At 49.4% G+C, this 18,998-nt stretch overlaps 1 protein-coding gene across 1 annotated transcript in view; it reads left to right on the top strand.

Annotated features, from left to right (window-relative positions):
* Nucleotides 1-286: 286 nt before the first annotated feature.
* Nucleotides 287-18,998, top strand: part of sulf2a (sulfatase 2a) — an 83,598-nt gene continuing 64,886 nt past the window's right edge. Inside the window, 1 exon segment of the mRNA XM_061728079.1 lies at nt 287-425. The gene's annotated coding sequence lies outside the window, so the exon portion shown is untranslated.

The following is an 18,998-nucleotide window of genomic DNA, read 5'->3' as shown; positions in this document are numbered from 1 at the left end:
TTTTGCCCATGAATGAGGGCTCTGGGGAGACAGAGGAAATATGACAAGCAGGGAAACAGGCTAAAAGTAATGAAAACCGGCGACTAACACCAGGCCGGGAGGGGAATGAAAAAGCAGAAGCAACACTCAAGGGGAATATATTAAAAGCCCAGGAGGACAAAACGGCTGTTGAAAAGGGGAGTGAGAGCAAAATTGAATTGTAGATTGAGGGAGCCTCTCTCCTCCCTCATTCCCTCCCTCTTTATTTATCTCATGTGAAACCACGCCTCCCTCCTTTCACTTGTCAGTGCATCTATAACAGCGAGCTGTCTGCGCCGGACTGTGCTGGGGGTGAGACCGGCTCTCCTCTGTCCTCTCACTCGCACGGCGGACCAGACCTGGACACACCAGACGGGACCGGATTGGTAAAAGACTTGCCAAAACAGGTGTGTGAATCTGTGTTTGTATGTGGGAGTGTACTTGTACATGCATGACAGAGGGCAGTGTGCGTACGCTCCGGCGTGCAGCTGCCTGTTCCTCTGCAGGACCTGCATCCGTATAGGAGCAGATCTAGAAGGTGCAGAGCTGGAGCTTTGCCCTAGTTTACACTTGAATGCTCTGATCCACTCGCCTCTGAGGTTATGCATGTCGCTAACAGCGCTGCTCATCAGGGTAAGAGAGACGAGACCTTGTTCAGCTGATGCTTCAGAGAGTCTGGCTGCTGTGTAACTGCTGGGAGAAGTTGGTCATTTTTGAACTGGACACTGAGGGAGATGTGCTTGGTCTCTGTGAGGTTCTTAATCATTTTAGTGGCGTTCCTGTTCCACGTGTATTGGAGAGTATTATTGAAAGCTCCTTTTTTTTTTTTTTCATTTTACAAAGCTGTGTCTGTAAGAATCCATCTAAATCAGTGAAATAAGTCGCTGCAGCTCTTTTAGCTCTTTTGTCTTTTCTTGGGCTTGAATCAAATTCGGGAGTTCTTTGTGCTACTGTTGCTCATTCTGCAGCGTCTTACAAGGGGAGGACGTTCATTTATCAGAAATGCATGACATTTACTTTCAAACATGTATTTCTCACTTTTGCTACATCATGTGCAAGGTTTTAAATTACATCAAAATAAAAAAGAAATGTAGATATAACTTTTTTTCCCGCTCCAAGGGCACGATCAGTCCAGATTTAGATTGGCATGCTCCTTTCTTTCTTCCTTGATTCATTACTCATAAATCGATGAAGGATCGTAGATCCATTGTTCATTGAAGAGTCGCCATTTCAGCAGATGCAGTTCCACTGGCATCCTCTCCCGTGGAGGCCCACACACGTTGAACCTAAATGGCTGGTCCCGGGGAATGTACTCACTATCAGTGTTTGGTCAATATCTTCATGGGTCAGAAGGCTGCGTTATCCTCAAGTGGTGGCGGTTAAGAGCTGCCGAGGGGAGGGGAGGGGAGGGCGGGCGCGACGCTGACTTGGAGGTTAAAATATTTATGACGAGCCGGCTGAATATCCCCTAATGTTGTAGCGTTAAGGGCGGATGGATGAGCGAATGCAAAGATGGAAGGGGATGGATGGAAAGTAAGGAAACTTAAAAGATCTGTTCTTTACGCATTCATTATTTATCACAACACTCTCAAAGAAGCTGTAAGCCCCCTATCAACTGGCCTCCTTTTCCCTGAGATGCTGGTGGACTGAAGGAGAAGGAGAAGGCTCTGGGTTCTTTATGCAGACTCCCACCACGGAGGACTGGAGGGATGGGGGGGCGAAAACATGGCAGATGGTTGCTCAAGTCTGCAGATCTTCCAGGCTGACGAATCAGGACCCATTTCTACCGTCTTGCCCACTGGTCTACGGACTCACTGGTCTACGGACCCACTGGTCTACGGACTCACTGGTCTAAAGACCCACTGGTCTACGGACTCACTGGTCCACGGACCCACTGGTCTACGGACCCACTGGTCTACGGACCGACTGGTCTACGGACCCACTGGTCTAAAGACCCACTGGTCTACGGACCGACTGGTCTACAGACCCACTGGTCTAAGGACCCACTGGTCTATGGACCCACTGGTCTATGGACTCACTGGTCTATGGACTCACTGGTCTATGGACCCACTGGTCGAAGGACACTGGTCTACGGACCCACTGGACTACGGACTCACTGGTCTACGGACCCACTGGTCTATGGACCCACTGGTCTATGGACCCACTGGTCGAAGGACACTGGTCTACGGACTCACTGGTCTACGGACTCACTGGTCTATGGACCCACTGGTCTATGGACCCACTGGTCGAAGGACACTGGTCTACGGACCCACTGGACTACGGACTCACTGGTCTACGGACCCACTGGTCTATGGACCCACTGGTCTATGGACCCACTGGTCGAAGGACACTGGTCTACGGACTCACTGGTCTACGGACTCACTGGTCGAAGGACACTGGTCTATGGACTCACTGGTCTACGGATCCACTGGTCCATGGACCCACTGGACTACGGACTCACTGGTCCATGGACCCACTGGTCTATGGACCCACTGGTCGAGGGACACTGGTCTACGGACTCACTGGTCTACGGACCCACTGGTCGAAGGACACTGGTCTACGGACTCACTGGTCTACGGATCCACTGGTCTACAGACCCACTGGTCTACAGACCCACTGGTCTATGGACTCACTGGTCTACGGACCCACTGGTCTACGGACCCACTGGTCCCACTGGTCTACGGACCCACTGGTCTATGGATCCACTGGTCTACGGACTCACTGGTCTATGGATCCACTGGTCTACGGACTCACTGGTCTACGGACCCACTGGTCTACGGATCCACTGGTCTATGGACCCACTGGTCTACGGACTCACTGGTCTATGGACCCACTGGTCTATGGATCCACTGGTCTACGGACTCACTGGTCTATGGACCCACTGGTCTACAGATCCACTGGTCTACGGACTCACTGGTCTACGGACTCACTGGTCTATGGACCCACTGGTCTATGGATCCACTGGTCTACGGACTCACTGGTCTACGGACCCACTGGTCTACAGACTCACTGGTCTATGGACCCACTGGTCTACGGACTCACTGGTCTATGGACCCACTGGTCTACGGATCCACTGGTCTACGGACTCACTGGTCTACGCACCCACTGGTCCATGGACCCACTGGTCTACGGACTCACTGGTCTACGGACCCACTGGTCTACGGACCCACTGGTCCATGGACCCACTGGTCTATGGACCCACTGGTCTACGGACCCACTGGACTACGGACTCACTGGTCCATGGACCCACTGGTCTATGGACCCACTGGTCGAAGGACACTGGTCTACGGACCCACTGGTCTACGGACTCACTGGTCGAAGGACTCACTGGTCGAAGGACACTGGTCTACGGACTCACTGGTCTACGGATCCACTGGTCCATGGACCCACTGGACTACGGACTCACTGGTCCATGGACCCACTGGTCTATGGACCCACTGGTGTACGGACCCACTGGTCGAAGGACACTGGTCTACGGACTCACTGGTCTACGGACTCACTGGTCGAAGGACACTGGTCTACGGACTCACTGGTCTACGGATCCACTGGTCTACGGACCCACTGGTCTACAGACCCACTGGTCTATGGACTCACTGGTCTACGGACCCACTGGTCTACGGACCCACTGGTCCCACTGGTCTACGGACCCACTGGTCTATGGATCCACTGGTCTACGGACCCACTGGTCTACGGATCCACTGGTCTATGGACCCACTGGTCTACGGACTCACTGGTCCATGGACCCACTGGTCTATGGATCCACTGGTCTACGGACTCACTGGTCTATGGACCCACTGGTCTACAGATCCACTGGTCTACGGACTCACTGGTCTACGGACTCACTGGTCAATGGACCCACTGGTCTATGGATCCACTGGTCTACGGACTCACTGGTCTACGGACCCACTGGTCTACAGACTCACTGGTCTATGGACCCACTGGTCTACGGACTCACTGGTCTATGGACCCACTGGTCTACGGATCCACTGGTCTACGGACCCACTGGTCTACGGACCCACTGGTCTACGGACTCACTGGTCTATGGATCCACTGGTCTACGGACTCACTGGTCTACGGACTCACTGGTCTACGGACCCACTGGTCCATGGACCCACTGGTCCATGGTCCCACTGGTCTACGGACTCACTGGTCGAAGGACACTGGTCTACGGACTCACTGGTCTACGGATCCACTGGTCTACGGACCCACTGGTCTACAGACCCACTGGTCTATGGACTCACTGGTCTACGGACCCACTGGTCTACGGACCCACTGGTCCCACTGGTCTACGGACCCACTGGTCTATGGATCCACTGGTCTACGGACTCACTGGTCTATGGATCCACTGGTCTACGGACTCACTGGTCTACGGACCCACTGGTCTACGGATCCACTGGTCTATGGACCCACTGGTCTACGGACTCACTGGTCCATGGACCCACTGGTCTATGGATCCACTGGTCTACGGACTCACTGGTCTATGGACCCACTGGTCTACAGATCCACTGGTCTACGGACTCACTGGTCTACGGACTCACTGGTCTATGGACCCACTGGTCTATGGATCCACTGGTCTACGGACTCACTGGTCTACGGACCCACTGGTCTACAGACTCACTGGTCTATGGACCCACTGGTCTATGGATCCACTGGTCTACGGACTCACTGGTCTACGGACCCACTGGTCTACAGACTCACTGGTCTATGGACCCACTGGTCTACAGATCCACTGGTCTACGGACTCACTGGTCTACGGACTCACTGGTCTATGGACCCACTGGTCTATGGACCCACTGGTCTACGGACTCACTGGTCTATGGACCCACTGGTCTACGGATCCACTGGTCTACGGACCCACTGGTCTACGGACCCACTGGTCTACGGACTCACTGGTCTATGGATCCACTGGTCTACGGACTCACTGGTCTACGGACTCACTGGTCTATGGACCCACTGGTCTATGGATCCACTGGTCTACGGACTCACTGGTCTACGGACCCACTGGTCTACAGACTCACTGGTCTATGGACCCACTGGTCTACGGACTCACTGGTCTATGGACCCACTGGTCTACGGATCCACTGGTCTACGGACTCACTGGTCTACGCACCCACTGGTCCATGGACCCACTGGTCTACGGACTCACTGGTCTACGGACCCACTGGTCTACGGACCCACTGGTCCATGGACCCACTGGTCTATGGACCCACTGGTCTACGGACCCACTGGACTACGGACTCACTGGTCCATGGACCCACTGGTCTATGGACCCACTGGTCGAAGGACACTGGTCTACGGACCCACTGGTCTACGGACTCACTGGTCGAAGGACTCACTGGTCGAAGGACACTGGTCTACGGACTCACTGGTCTACGGATCCACTGGTCCATGGACCCACTGGACTACGGACTCACTGGTCCATGGACCCACTGGTCTATGGACCCACTGGTGTACGGACCCACTGGTCGAAGGACACTGGTCTACGGACTCACTGGTCTACGGACTCACTGGTCGAAGGACACTGGTCTACGGACTCACTGGTCTACGGATCCACTGGTCTACGGACCCACTGGTCTACAGACCCACTGGTCTATGGACTCACTGGTCTACGGACCCACTGGTCTACGGACCCACTGGTCCCACTGGTCTACGGACCCACTGGTCTATGGATCCACTGGTCTACGGACCCACTGGTCTACGGATCCACTGGTCTATGGACCCACTGGTCTACGGACTCACTGGTCCATGGACCCACTGGTCTATGGATCCACTGGTCTATGGATCCACTGGTCTACGGACTCACTGGTCTACAGATCCACTGGTCTACGGACTCACTGGTCTACGGACTCACTGGTCAATGGACCCACTGGTCTATGGATCCACTGGTCTACGGACTCACTGGTCTACGGACCCACTGGTCTACAGACTCACTGGTCTATGGACCCACTGGTCTACGGACTCACTGGTCTATGGACCCACTGGTCTACGGATCCACTGGTCTACGGACCCACTGGTCTACGGACCCACTGGTCTACGGACTCACTGGTCTATGGATCCACTGGTCTACGGACTCACTGGTCTACGGACTCACTGGTCTACGGACCCACTGGTCCATGGACCCACTGGTCCATGGTCCCACTGGTCTACGGACTCACTGGTCGAAGGACACTGGTCTACGGACTCACTGGTCTACGGATCCACTGGTCTACGGACCCACTGGTCTACAGACCCACTGGTCTATGGACTCACTGGTCTACGGACCCACTGGTCTACGGACCCACTGGTCCCACTGGTCTACGGACCCACTGGTCTATGGATCCACTGGTCTACGGACTCACTGGTCTATGGATCCACTGGTCTACGGACTCACTGGTCTACGGACCCACTGGTCTACGGATCCACTGGTCTATGGACCCACTGGTCTACGGACTCACTGGTCCATGGACCCACTGGTCTATGGATCCACTGGTCTACGGACTCACTGGTCTATGGACCCACTGGTCTACAGATCCACTGGTCTACGGACTCACTGGTCTACGGACTCACTGGTCTATGGACCCACTGGTCTATGGATCCACTGGTCTACGGACTCACTGGTCTACGGACCCACTGGTCTACAGACTCACTGGTCTATGGACCCACTGGTCTATGGATCCACTGGTCTACGGACTCACTGGTCTACGGACCCACTGGTCTACAGACTCACTGGTCTATGGACCCACTGGTCTACAGATCCACTGGTCTACGGACTCACTGGTCTACGGACTCACTGGTCTATGGACCCACTGGTCTATGGACCCACTGGTCTACGGATCCACTGGTCTACGGACCCACTGGTCTACGGACCCACTGGTCTACGGACTCACTGGTCTATGGACCCACTGGTCTACGGATCCACTGGTCTACGGACCCACTGGTCTACGGACCCACTGGTCTACGGACTCACTGGTCTATGGATCCACTGGTCTACGGACTCACTGGTCTACGGACTCACTGGTCTATGGATCCACTGGTCTACGGACTCACTGGTCTACGGACCCACTGGTCCATGGACCCACTGGTCCATGGTCCCACTGGTCTACGGACCCACCGGTCCATGGACACATGCCTCAGTGATACTTTGGATAAAAACTAGTTCCCGTTACTTATTTCAGACGGGTTAAAGAGCTTCTTTACCATGACCTGTTTCTACTACACCCGTAGTCTTCCCCCGACGGTGTCATGTGATGTGTCTTGCTCGCTGGTTTAGGGGGAAAAGGCCAGACAGCAGGGGAGTACTGCGCCCCCTGCTGCCTGAGACCCTGTTGAGGACCACACCCCAGGTTCTCTGTTGACGGTCCTTTGGCATCGCACCAGAGCCTCGGACACAAACAACGCCACAACAGAAAATGTTATTCCAGAAGTTACAATGTCTCCTAAATCAAATGAATGATGGCATTTTTTCGCGACAAAATGAGTGTTTGTCTAAAGCAGGGGTGTCCAAAGTCGGTCCTCGAGGGCCGGTGTCCTGCATGTTTTAGTTGTTTCCCTGCATCAACACAACTTATTCTAATTAACGGTCGTCACCAGCTTGTCATCAAAGTCTGGATAGTTCTGTTGATGACCAAGCTCCTTGTATCACGGTTTGATAAAAAAAGGGACACATCTAAAACATGCAGGACTTTGGACACCCCTGGTCTAAAGCAAAACCATATCAATTCCTTTATTTCAACAAGCTTCGTTAAAACAGTCATGCGGTGTGACAACACTGTCTTCGCCATACATGTACGGTATGACAACATTTCAAAGGCAGGATCTGTTGAGATGGAGGTAAGATATCTGAAGGGTTGTGACCGACCCACAAGGAGACGTATTAGTACCTAGAGCGGCTCCACAGCACCAGGCCTACTCCTCAGGCCATCCCACACGTTTCTGGGACGACCCACAAGTGGGAGCAACGCCATCGTCAGCTCATAATGGTTGCAGCATCCTAAGCCCCCCTGTAGCCCCGTCCCCCGGCATATATGAAGCTGCAGCTGAATGTGTGCTCCGTCCCAGCAGGCTGTTCATATCCATGTTTGCACTAAGCCAATAGCTAATTGATTACACTTGCCGGGGTTGTGGGAGATATATTCAGTTCACAGTTGTACTGAATTAGTTGCAGGTGTGCAAGCGATGCCCTCGCTGCATAAATGTTTGCTCATGACACACACACACACACACACACACACACACACACACACACACACACACACACACACACACACACACACACACACACACACACACACACACACACACACACACACACACACACACACTGAGTAGGGGTGACGACCTTGAAACCTGTTGATGCTGTTTGAAGCCACCATGTTGTGAATATTTAAGACCCACGCGGGACTGCTGGGGGAACGGGCCACTTGACATGCTGTTTGCAGAAACGGCTGGTAATGTGCAGCAGGTGTGGTCGACGCAGGCCAAGGGACACGCACATGAATATGGATGGTATGGTAATGCCGCGCGGCGGGGCTGTTGAGGCGAGCTGTCACCAGAGCAGAGGACACCTTGCCCTGTCCGCCCTCTGCAGCCTCACCCTCCGGCCACGAGGGCAGAGATCCGCGTCCAAGGTGACACTTCCCTCTGCGGACCCACAGGCGGCTTGGGCAGTGCTGAAATCTGCTCAGTTCGCCGCTACTTGACTTTTTGTGGTGGGATGCCGTTTTCAGTTAGGTCAAACTAGAAGGACCCCCACCCGGTGAGACCCTGTTCACAGCCACAGCTTCTTCTCTTCATGCACTTCGTCCAGGGAGGCGACGGACACGTCTAAAGCCACGATGCAACTCCAAACCATTTGTTATTTTGTTCATAAAGACGTTCCAGTTTGACCTGGAGTCATTAACGGCAGCCTGGTGTCTCCTACGTGCGGCTGCCCCCCCCCCCCCCCACCTTCAACCGAACTGCCTCCTGGCTGCAGTCTGCTCTTATCCATCAAACAAGCAATTTACAGTTTTGGTTCCTGCAGTTCGGCCAAACTGAGTAAGTGTATCAGACTTTTGTACAACAACAACGCACTCAGAGTAACACGTTTGTGTGCACACGTGCATTCATACACACACACAAATACACACACTGAAGAGAGTGTGTGTTGTTGGTGCGTAATGAATAAAGCAGTCTCCTGTCTCCTACACGGCGTCATCAAAACTAATTTAAACACATTTAGACAAAATAGTGATTTAACTTCTGCTCAGAGAAAACTCAACACCGCAGAGTTCCTTTGTTCATTGCGGTCCTCTGTGGGACAGGTGTAATGTGGATTACCAGAACCCACCTGGGTCGGCGTGTGATGGGACGAGCAGCCGTTACTGCCGCTACGCAGCTTTAACGGACCACTTTTTAGACGCTTCTGCTTCAGCTTTCACCACGTTCTCCCAGACGCTGCTCCCTGAGGAGCTGGTAATGAGCGGAGCGTCGTCGGCGCAGATATCACCCAGCACTCTGGCAGACGTTTGTGTGGGAATAGGATTTTGCGCATGCTTCAGTCTACAAACGTGTGATTATCGGCGAAAGGACAATAGGCAATCAGATTTCACTGTCTTCCCTCTATATGGCTGCTGCAACTGTGATTATACCCATTGGACAGAGGACAGGCGTCTGCCCGATGTGTCTCCAGAGAGACGTCAGCTTGAGGGCCGTTCTCTCACGCAGATCCAACACACAGATGTTGTCACAGCCCGGCTATATCTCGGAGTTTGGATTAGATCATCGCTCCGTTGTCCTTCCTCTCAGAGTTTACATCCTGGGGTTATCAGTGGCCTTTTGTCACACGTTTGTTACAGCTGTGAATAATTGATGACAAAATTAACTGTGGCCAAGAGCTGCGATGGGGAGTTTTGGAAAGCAACCAAAGTCTGACTCAAGCTCAATACCCACTTTCTTTATTTGTTTTTTATTTCCCAGCTCTGATAAGCGATCTCTTATCACGCTTGGTGTCATTATTGCCATAATAACTGCCCTTTTTTCCACCCAAGTCACTGACTCATGGATTGGAAGAGTTTTTATTGATTTTTTAATCATGTTTAATGTTCCTCTCATCTCTGCATGTGGTTCTTCTTTTATGTCTTAATTTCCACCATTGCTTTCTTTTGGCTGAGTCGCATGCCGAGATTATGTCCATTAGTAAAGCGCGATAAACAGGAACCCCCATCTCTCCTGGATCTGGCCAAATAATCAATACAAGCACTCAGATAGCTGCAGACTAAGAGGCCCATTGATGTTCCGTTTAACGAATGCAGGGCTCAGTAGAGATTGTTAGTCTTGATAACTCAAACCAGCTATCATTTGTTTTAGTTATAAAAGTCAGACAGAAAACCTGTTTTTATCATGAAAGCAGAAAGCTGGTTATTTGCATGGACAAGAACCGGGCCAAGCCTCTGTGAGGTCATCCACTTGTTTCTGTTTTCATCGTCCTGCTTGGCGCCAATAATGAACGAACAGACCTGGAGGCTGACGGGGACACACCCGCCTTATGTCACAGTTGGCTCTTTGAGGTTGGTTGACTTCGCAGCATAGGGGTAGGTAGCAGGTAGGTAGGTAGGTAGGTAGGTAGGTAGGTAGGTAGGTAGGTAGGTAGGTAGGTAGGTAGGTAGGTAGGTAGGTAGGTAGGTAGGTAGGTAGGTAGGTAGGTAGGTAGGTAGGTAGGTAGGTAGGTAGGTAGGTAGGTAGGTAGGTGGACGACAGGCAGGTGAGTGGCAGACAGAGGACTGGAGGTCTGAGTGGATGACACGATACTGGCAGGCAGGCGGGGACGGGACGGTGATCTCAGATCACTAAATCTGGGAAAATACACAAGTCCAAAGAATCTGATACAAACCAGAGTAAGGATGGCTCTGGGTTCCAACAGTCTGGTGGTGAGTGGCTGCACAGACCCGTTCTTTATGGCGCTTTTCCACTAGTACCTACTCAGCCCGACTCGACTCGCTCCGGTTTTGCACTTCTCCACTAGGGGTCTAACGTGCCGAGTAGATACTTTTCTGTAACTATTCTGCCGAGGTTCTAAGCAGCTGAATCGGCTGTATCTGACATCATCACACTACAGGCCACCGATTGGTCGGGGGTTGGAGTCAGACGTCTGAGTCAGGAGGAGGAAATCAGCGAAAGAGCGACTCGCGGCTTCTTGTTCATTTTATTCGTAGGGCAATGGCAGCAAAAGTCTGTTTAATGATGCAACTCTGAGGTGCAGATGTTCATAAACCTGGTGTCTGAGGAGAGAATTAAAAAGGGATCTAGACGGGCGATAAGCAACGACCAGATCTACCAGGAGCTCTGTCTCTTCATAGCTGCTCGCGGCTCCAGCTGACTTTTCAGCAGCGCCGAGACAAACAAAAAAAATTAAAAAGCGTCGCCGCTTGAAGCTTCTCTCACTCTCATTTTTTAACTTGATATCAAACACAAGTCACAGATCCAGCAGCACATCTATCATCTCCTCCAGGTTCTACATCTTTAGTGTTGTTGTCTTCTTCATTTAGATCACACAATCAAATACATCACAGCAGCTTCTCTCCAACCTCCTACTTCTGATCCAGGTGCTGAATTGTAGTGGAAAAGAAACCAGGCCGAGCTGAGATGAGTAGAGCCGAGTAGGTACTAGTGGAAAAGCGCCATTAGTTTGGTTGATGAGATCTGCAGCAGGTGTGCGAGCGCTGCCATGACCCGAGGGCACGCCCACCGTCCAGGAAGACCAGCAAAACATTGGACAAAAGTTCCAGACTGTTGATATGTGTTTTGTTTTTGTTTTGGGGGGGATCAGGCTATTTTAATAGATACGTCTTGTCTCAGTTAATTCACAGTTGGATCCAGCCTCTAGTGGTCAGTAGAGGGACTGCAGTTCTTCCTGCATCCTCGTTGGTTTCAACGCCGAGGTCAGAATGTTGGTGGTGTGGTAGACAGACCAGAGAAAGGAGAATCTGAGGAGCTGTGATGAATTTAACACCCTGGAGACATCTGGAGTCTTTGGCAGAACAACAGGGAGCCGAGAGTTCAGCTGCAGTGGCTGGCGGTAAATACTGACTGGCACGCTGAACATGTCTCTTCTCACTGGGGTTTTCATCTCACCGTGTTTGTACCAGGTCATGGTGATTTACAAAAAGCGTAGCTGAGCCACAACTCCTCTGTTTTCTTCATTTTCTTCATTTGTTATGCTCCAACTCCACCTAATCCCCATTTCTGTGTTCATCACCTTCTCTCCAACTTTAGCTACACCCCCGTTCACAGTTGCCGCCACCTCAGCGTGCAGCAGCCATCGGTGTGCCTAATAAGGTTTATGATGTTATATATCTTTGAAATTGGAGTTTCTTACGCCACCAGTGCAGCAGGGATACCGGCTCAGAGATGGGTACGTTTGGGTTACAACTGAGCTGTGAATATAAACAGCCCTGTGGAGCCTAAACCTCTGAATGAAATGTCCAACTGTTGTCACGGGAACATCCGGCTGCTTGGAGACGGTCTCCTGGTCTTCAACATGCTGGTCTAGATGGTTCTCTCTGGTCTCCTCAGACAACTGTCTCCTTTACTGTCTCTGGTCCGTGTTCAGTGTGGTGGACACCATGATACCAACCAGCAGAGGGACATTTTCAACTAGGGCTGTCAGTTTAGCGCAGGGGTCAGCAACCCGCGGCTCCAGAGCCAGACTCTTTAGCGCCGCCCCAGTGGCTCCCTGGAGGTTTTTCAAAAATGTTTGACCTTTTTTTTCTTTTTTTACTTTTTTTTCCCCCTTTTTCAACATTTTGACTTTTTTCTCGACATTTCGACTTTTTTCCCAACATTTGACTTTTTTCTCTGGACATTTTGACTTTTTTCTTGAAGTGCATAATGAAAAAAAACATATTTCCCTAGTTATAACTAATATAGAAACATGCAGCATGTGTTGTCTTCATTCTAAGGCTGATACAAGACTTTTCATTTTTTGCGGCTCCAGACATATTTGTTTTTTGTGTTTTTGGTCCAATATGGCTCTTTCAACATTTTGGGTTGCCGACCCCTGATTTAGCGCGTTAATTAGATTAATTAATTACACTGCTAATTAACGCTTTATCAAAATTAATGCAATTAATTATGAGTGGCAAAATGCGCGAGCATTTTAAATGTGTCCCATTGAGGGACCCGTAGTTCACTTGGCAGTGACAGGTCACTTCCCTCCTGCTGCTGGTCAAACTTACAAAGCAGTGACAGACCTGGACGACTCAGGGGAGACACAGCAAATCTTTGCTAGGGCCTTTGAACGGCAAGTTGATGTATAAAAAGAAAGAAGACGGGACTATCAACAAGAACGCGGTGATTTGTACATTTTGTAGAAAAAGGTTCCTATCACTGGAGCTGCTCCAGCCTGAATTATCATTTAAACACTAAACATGTCCGGATAAGTTCCACTGTAAACGTTACAAGTACTAGTACTTGAATTGCTGTATTGAGTCATGATTGGTTTCGGTGAGGACCCAAACTCAGGAGAGCAGGAGGCAGGAGTTCCAGAAAACGCTGCTGAGCAGGATCAAAAAGACAGAAGAAACACAGGAATCCAAAAATTAGACGAGGAGAACATGGAGGGAGCAAACAGTACGGACCAGCCAGGAGCAGGGAAAGACAAGACCAGATATACACAGGGATAACGAGACTCAGGTGCAGACAATCAGGGCAGATGGGAAACAGGAGGGACAGAACTGAAACTCAAACTGGGGGAAATGTCAAACCCTGACAGTGTTGAATCAGCTTTAGTTTTAATTTTGAACTGAGAGTCTGCTTAAGTGACTATTTGAGACTCAGCCTTATTTCATTAATTTTATTTAACTGTATTTGCATAGCATTTTTGAATAATGCACCAATTGGTGCATTGGTTTGCTGATGTGCTTGAGCTTTTTCTTTTGAATTTCATTTATGAAACACACGTCACCAATAGAAATATGGATTTCAAATCTTCTCTTCTTAGTGTATTCAATTGATTAGTCATGCACTGCAGTTTTGCAATGTTCTAGAATTCGGATTCTTTATTTGGGGACCTTTAGCAGATATGAGATTAAAATGCGATTAATTACATTAATTAATTACAAATCCTGTAATTAATTAGATACATTTTTTTAATCGCCTGACAGCACTATTTTCAACCCCTTAAATAGTCCCACTGACTGAAGACACCTGAGATGTTCATTACAGGACATGGGTCTTGAAGTTAGCTGATGTGAGAGAAGAGGATGCAGGATATATGGGGTGGATGATTCACCAAAGGGAACAACCGAAAGGGAAAAAAGAAGATTTGACACCTTTTCTAGGGATACAAACAGGTTTATCCAGGCCGGCTTGATGAGTTGGTTATTAAAGGAGCATGAGGCAAGAATAAGAAATGAGACTCATTAGCGCCAAGACGACCGTCGGGGTTCCTGCAGCCAACAGCGAAGCCGGCACGGGAGCGCGCACGGACTCCTCACAGCACTTTTCAAATCAAGCTCTAAATATGACTTACAATGTTATCTTACCTGGTCAGTAGGAAATGAGCCATGTCAGCATCTGTTTTCAGTCCAAATTCAAGTTGAAGCTGCCTCCATGACTCAAACGCGTATCCAATGTTTACTCGTGGACCTGCCCGTTTTTGCTCGTAATTTATTTTCGACTCGCGACTTGTCTCTGATAAAGGCTTCGTTTTCTTCTTGGTAGCACTTTTTAGTGGGCTTTGAGTGGCGCTGGGTCGTTTGCCGGCTGTGGAAGAATCCATGTCTACCCAAACAGAAGTTTGGATCCACCGCGCTCGTCTTCTTCCTGTATCCAAGCCGAGTGCCGTTGAGAACACACATGCAGCGTCATGTGACGTCACATCCACAGCCTGCTCAAGGCAAAGGAGAGATACACTAGAGGGCTCATTCTTTTTGGTTTGGAACGCTTCATCTGACATTATTACTAGAAAACTTAAAACGTATACGCACTTTTTTCATAAATCCTGCCTCAATCCTGCCTCATGCTCCTTTAAGTGATTCTGCTCAACCACGATTCAAAAGCAATGTCTGACTTCAATTTCCAGTAAACGATCATTAATTATTTACCTATGTCCATTTCAAGTTATTTCAGCAACCATTGTGAATTTTCCTTCCTTTGATGGAAGTGTAGCCGCACATTTGTCCATGTGTGCATGTTCCAGGCAATTAGACCGACTCCGAGTCGAGCAGCTTTTCCGGCTCCTACACCCAGATTTATATTTCTCTCATGTCGACCACTCTCACTCTTACACTCCTCCTCTGTGTCCACACAACTTTAGCTGTGTTTGATCTAATTCTCATCTAATGAATCTTTTGATCTTCCTCGCCTGATGCCCAAACACATCCCAGATTTCTGCTTCCACAGGAGCTCAGTTCATACTAATCCTGAAAATCTGGCTGCAGGGTAAAGCAGCTGATTCCCAGGGATGTATAATGATTTTACACCGGTTATTTCTGGCTGCTGTTTTGAGTCACAGGGCTCCAAAATCAACCTGAACTCCCCCAATAGCTGTATAATCACATAACGATTCTTTAATTGTGGTTCCACTAGGATAAAAGACAATGTGGTGATTAAAAATCAGAGGTTCGGGAAAGAAGTTGGTATTAATTAGGAGTTGTGACTTAGTGAACTCTTAATTGGGGAAGCGCCAGGGCCGGGACTAAAGGATCAATAGAGGCAGAGCCCGCTGAAATCAATCAGACTGTTTTCCAACAGTCCTTCAAAGGAAATAGGGCATAGAGTTGCGGCTTCACCCCCGCGGACAATCTTCACCAGGATCAACGGAGAACTTCTTTGAACTTAACTGCTTCAAAAACAGGAATGTTATCTTATTTCTTTATTTTTTTTATTCACATATGTATGCATTTCATCATTTCCCTTGGAGGTTTACTTATTTATTTTTTCAGTTGTGCTGTATAATTTGGAAGTAAAGTCTAATAAGAACTTCTTATTGAAAAATATGACGCAAAGCTTTGGTGATTTTCTTTTTTCTCAAACGCTAAAAATAGTCTCCTCTTCCTCCTTTTCCTTGTTCTTTGCCAGGGTAATAACCACCTTTCTGCCCTGTCACCTTGTGATAAATCATCCTCTTATTCACATCGAGGACGAGGCCAGGTGTTGCGTTTTCTCTCGGTTCCTGCGCTCGTGCCCCCCAGCCTGTTCCAGTACCTTCCTCTTCTCTTTCCTCTTTCCCCTTTCTACTCATTTATATTAAATCTGTCACCTCGTACATCCATCCATGCATCCATCCATTAACTTTCCATTATCCCGGTTGGGGTTGTGGGGGCAGCAGTCTCAGCAGAGACGCCCACACCTCCCGCTCCCTAACTATCTCCGTCGTATCTGCCCCAGGAGCCTTCTCATACCTGAAACACGGGAGGCTTCCAGGATACATCCTTATCAGATCAACTACCTCCACTGAATCCTCTAATTGTGGAGGAGCAGCAGTTCAAATCCAAATTTCTCCGAACTTCTCCCACTATTCACTTCAATTCAATTCAATTTTATTTATATAGCGTCTATTGCAACAGAAGTTGTCTGTAGGCGCTTTCCAGAGACCCAGAACATGACCCCCGAGCAATTATTACATAAACAATGCCAAACAGTGGCAAGGAAAACTCATCTTTAGGAGGGAAGAACCTTGAGCAGGACCTGGATCATAAGGGGGGACCCTCCTGCCAGACTGGGGTGGTCGGGGGGCGGGCAGGCCAGGACATCAGCAAGCACACAGCAGACCCCCACAGGCATGTGGAAACAGCAGTGGGATGATCAGAGGGGGAGACTGCAGGTCAGCATGCAGCTGGTAGGTACAGGTACAAATAGTACAAACATACAAATACTTGGGCACTGTGTTTGACTCGCAATTGAAATTCAATGAAAACACTGAAGGCATTGTAAAGCGAGCAAACCAAAGGATTTATCTTATCTGCCATAAGGCTGCTAAATGCACAATGAATCTTGGAGTTATCTTGCCATGAACTACTGTAAACTGTGAACCATGAAGTATTTGCATCCTGCTCTGCTGTGCTGTCACTGGTTGTGGTTGTTGTTGCTGATGTGATGGTGGATATTGGCTGTTTGTTGTATTGTGTTTTGTTGCTATGGACAGGCCGACTGTAGAAATGAATTGCCCTTTGAGACTAATAAAGTATTCTGAATCTGAATCTGAATCTGAATCTGAGCTCCTGAAGCTCTGGCCTGCAAACATACACAAAAGCGAATATCTATAATAGAGGGATAATAACTCAAAGGAAACTCTTTTAAGCCACTTGTGTCCTAAATCTCATTTTTTCAGATATTATCCTACATTTGACCACAACATGTATAAATATAATCAGTGACAGAGCCGACGATCTAACTCCCACCTGGCAATAATCTGACCAAGAGCAGTGCGGACAAAATTCATGCTTTTTCCAGGGACTGAATGGCAACAGAACCAGCACCCTCTGATCCTGGAGCACCCCACACCGGATACCCTGGTGGTCACAATCAAATGCTCCTTGCAAGCACACAAAAGCCATGTGACAGGCACATTTTCACGCGCCCTCCAGGATCGCAGCATAGTCCATTGTTCCACGAAGAACCCACATTAATCCAACTGTATCTGAGGTTTGACCATTTCCTGGACTCTCTTCTCCGTATAGACCTTACCAGGGAGCCCAAGGAGTGTGATGCCTCTGTAACTGAAACACCCCCTCTTCTCAAAAAGGGGACTCACCACCCCAGTCTGACAGTTCAGAGGGACTGGCCCTGATGTCCATCCAATGTTGCAGAGCGTCAACCAAGACAGCTGCACAACAGCCTCATGTGGCACTTTTCCACTAGTTCCTACTCAGCCCGACTCGACTCGACTCGCCCTCATTTCTTTTCATTACTCAGATCAGAAGTAGGAGGTTGGAGTGAAGCTGCTGTGACGTATTTGATTGTGTGATCTAAATGAAGAAGACAACAACACTAAAGATGTAGAACCTGGAGGAGATGATAGATGTGCTGCTGGATCTGTGGTTTGAGTTTGATATCAAGTTAAAAAATGAGAGAGAGAGAGAAGCTTCAATTGGCAACGCTTTTTTTTTTGTTTGTTCGTCTCGGCGCTGCAGAAAAGTCAGCTGGGAGCTCTTGCTAGATCTTGTCTTCCTTATCGCCAATCTACATCCCTTTTTAATTCTCTCCTCAGCACCAGGTTTATGAACATCTGCACCTCAGAGCTGGATCATGAAACAGAAATGAACAAGAAGCGAGTCGCTTTTTCTCTGATTTCCTCCTCCTGACTCAGATGTCTGACTCCAACCCCCCGACCAATCGGTGGCCTGTAGTGTGATGATGTCAGATACAGCCGACTCAGCCGCTTAGAACCTCGGCAGAATAGATACAGAAAAGTATCTACTCGGCACGTTACAACCCCTGGTGGAATAGAACCAAACCGAGGCGAGTCGAGTCGGGCTGAGTAGGTACTAGTGGAAAAGCGCCTATGGAGAACTTGTGGCCACTGTGGAGCTTTTCAACGACCTTGGTGACCTCAGCTCCAGAATCCGGCACTGACTATTTTGTGGCCACAGCTCCAGTCAGCGTGGGATGTGGACCATTCAGGATGCAAGGGACGTTCCGCCGACATTCCCAACAAAACCTCGTTACACGTTTGGGCCTAGCGGGTCAGTCCACCATTCTCCCTCGCCATCTGATCCAACACGTCACCAGATGGTGACCAGTAGGGATGGGAATTGATAAGATTTTTCCAATTCCGATTCCATTTTCGATTCTGTTTAACGATTCGATTCTTTATCTATTCTCTTATCGATTCTCATTTGGAAAAAAGGAGAACAAACAGGTTGATTAGCATCAACTTTGTTTTATATCTTTGAACAAAAAAATACAAGTGAGGTCTTAAGACGCCCCGTCCACGTGGCCGAGTGCGCGGCTCTTCCTGCCACACGCCGGCTTGCGGAGGAAAGCACCAGCCGGCCGAGCCCTAACAGTTTCCTCCCTTT

Source organism: Cololabis saira, chromosome 8 (genome assembly GCF_033807715.1).
Source record: "Cololabis saira isolate AMF1-May2022 chromosome 8, fColSai1.1, whole genome shotgun sequence".
In the NCBI taxonomy this organism is placed as follows: Eukaryota; Metazoa; Chordata; class Actinopteri; order Beloniformes; family Belonidae; genus Cololabis; species Cololabis saira.
The sequence above is the reverse complement of the archived record's forward strand: the minus strand, read 5'-3'. Positions and strand labels throughout refer to the sequence as shown.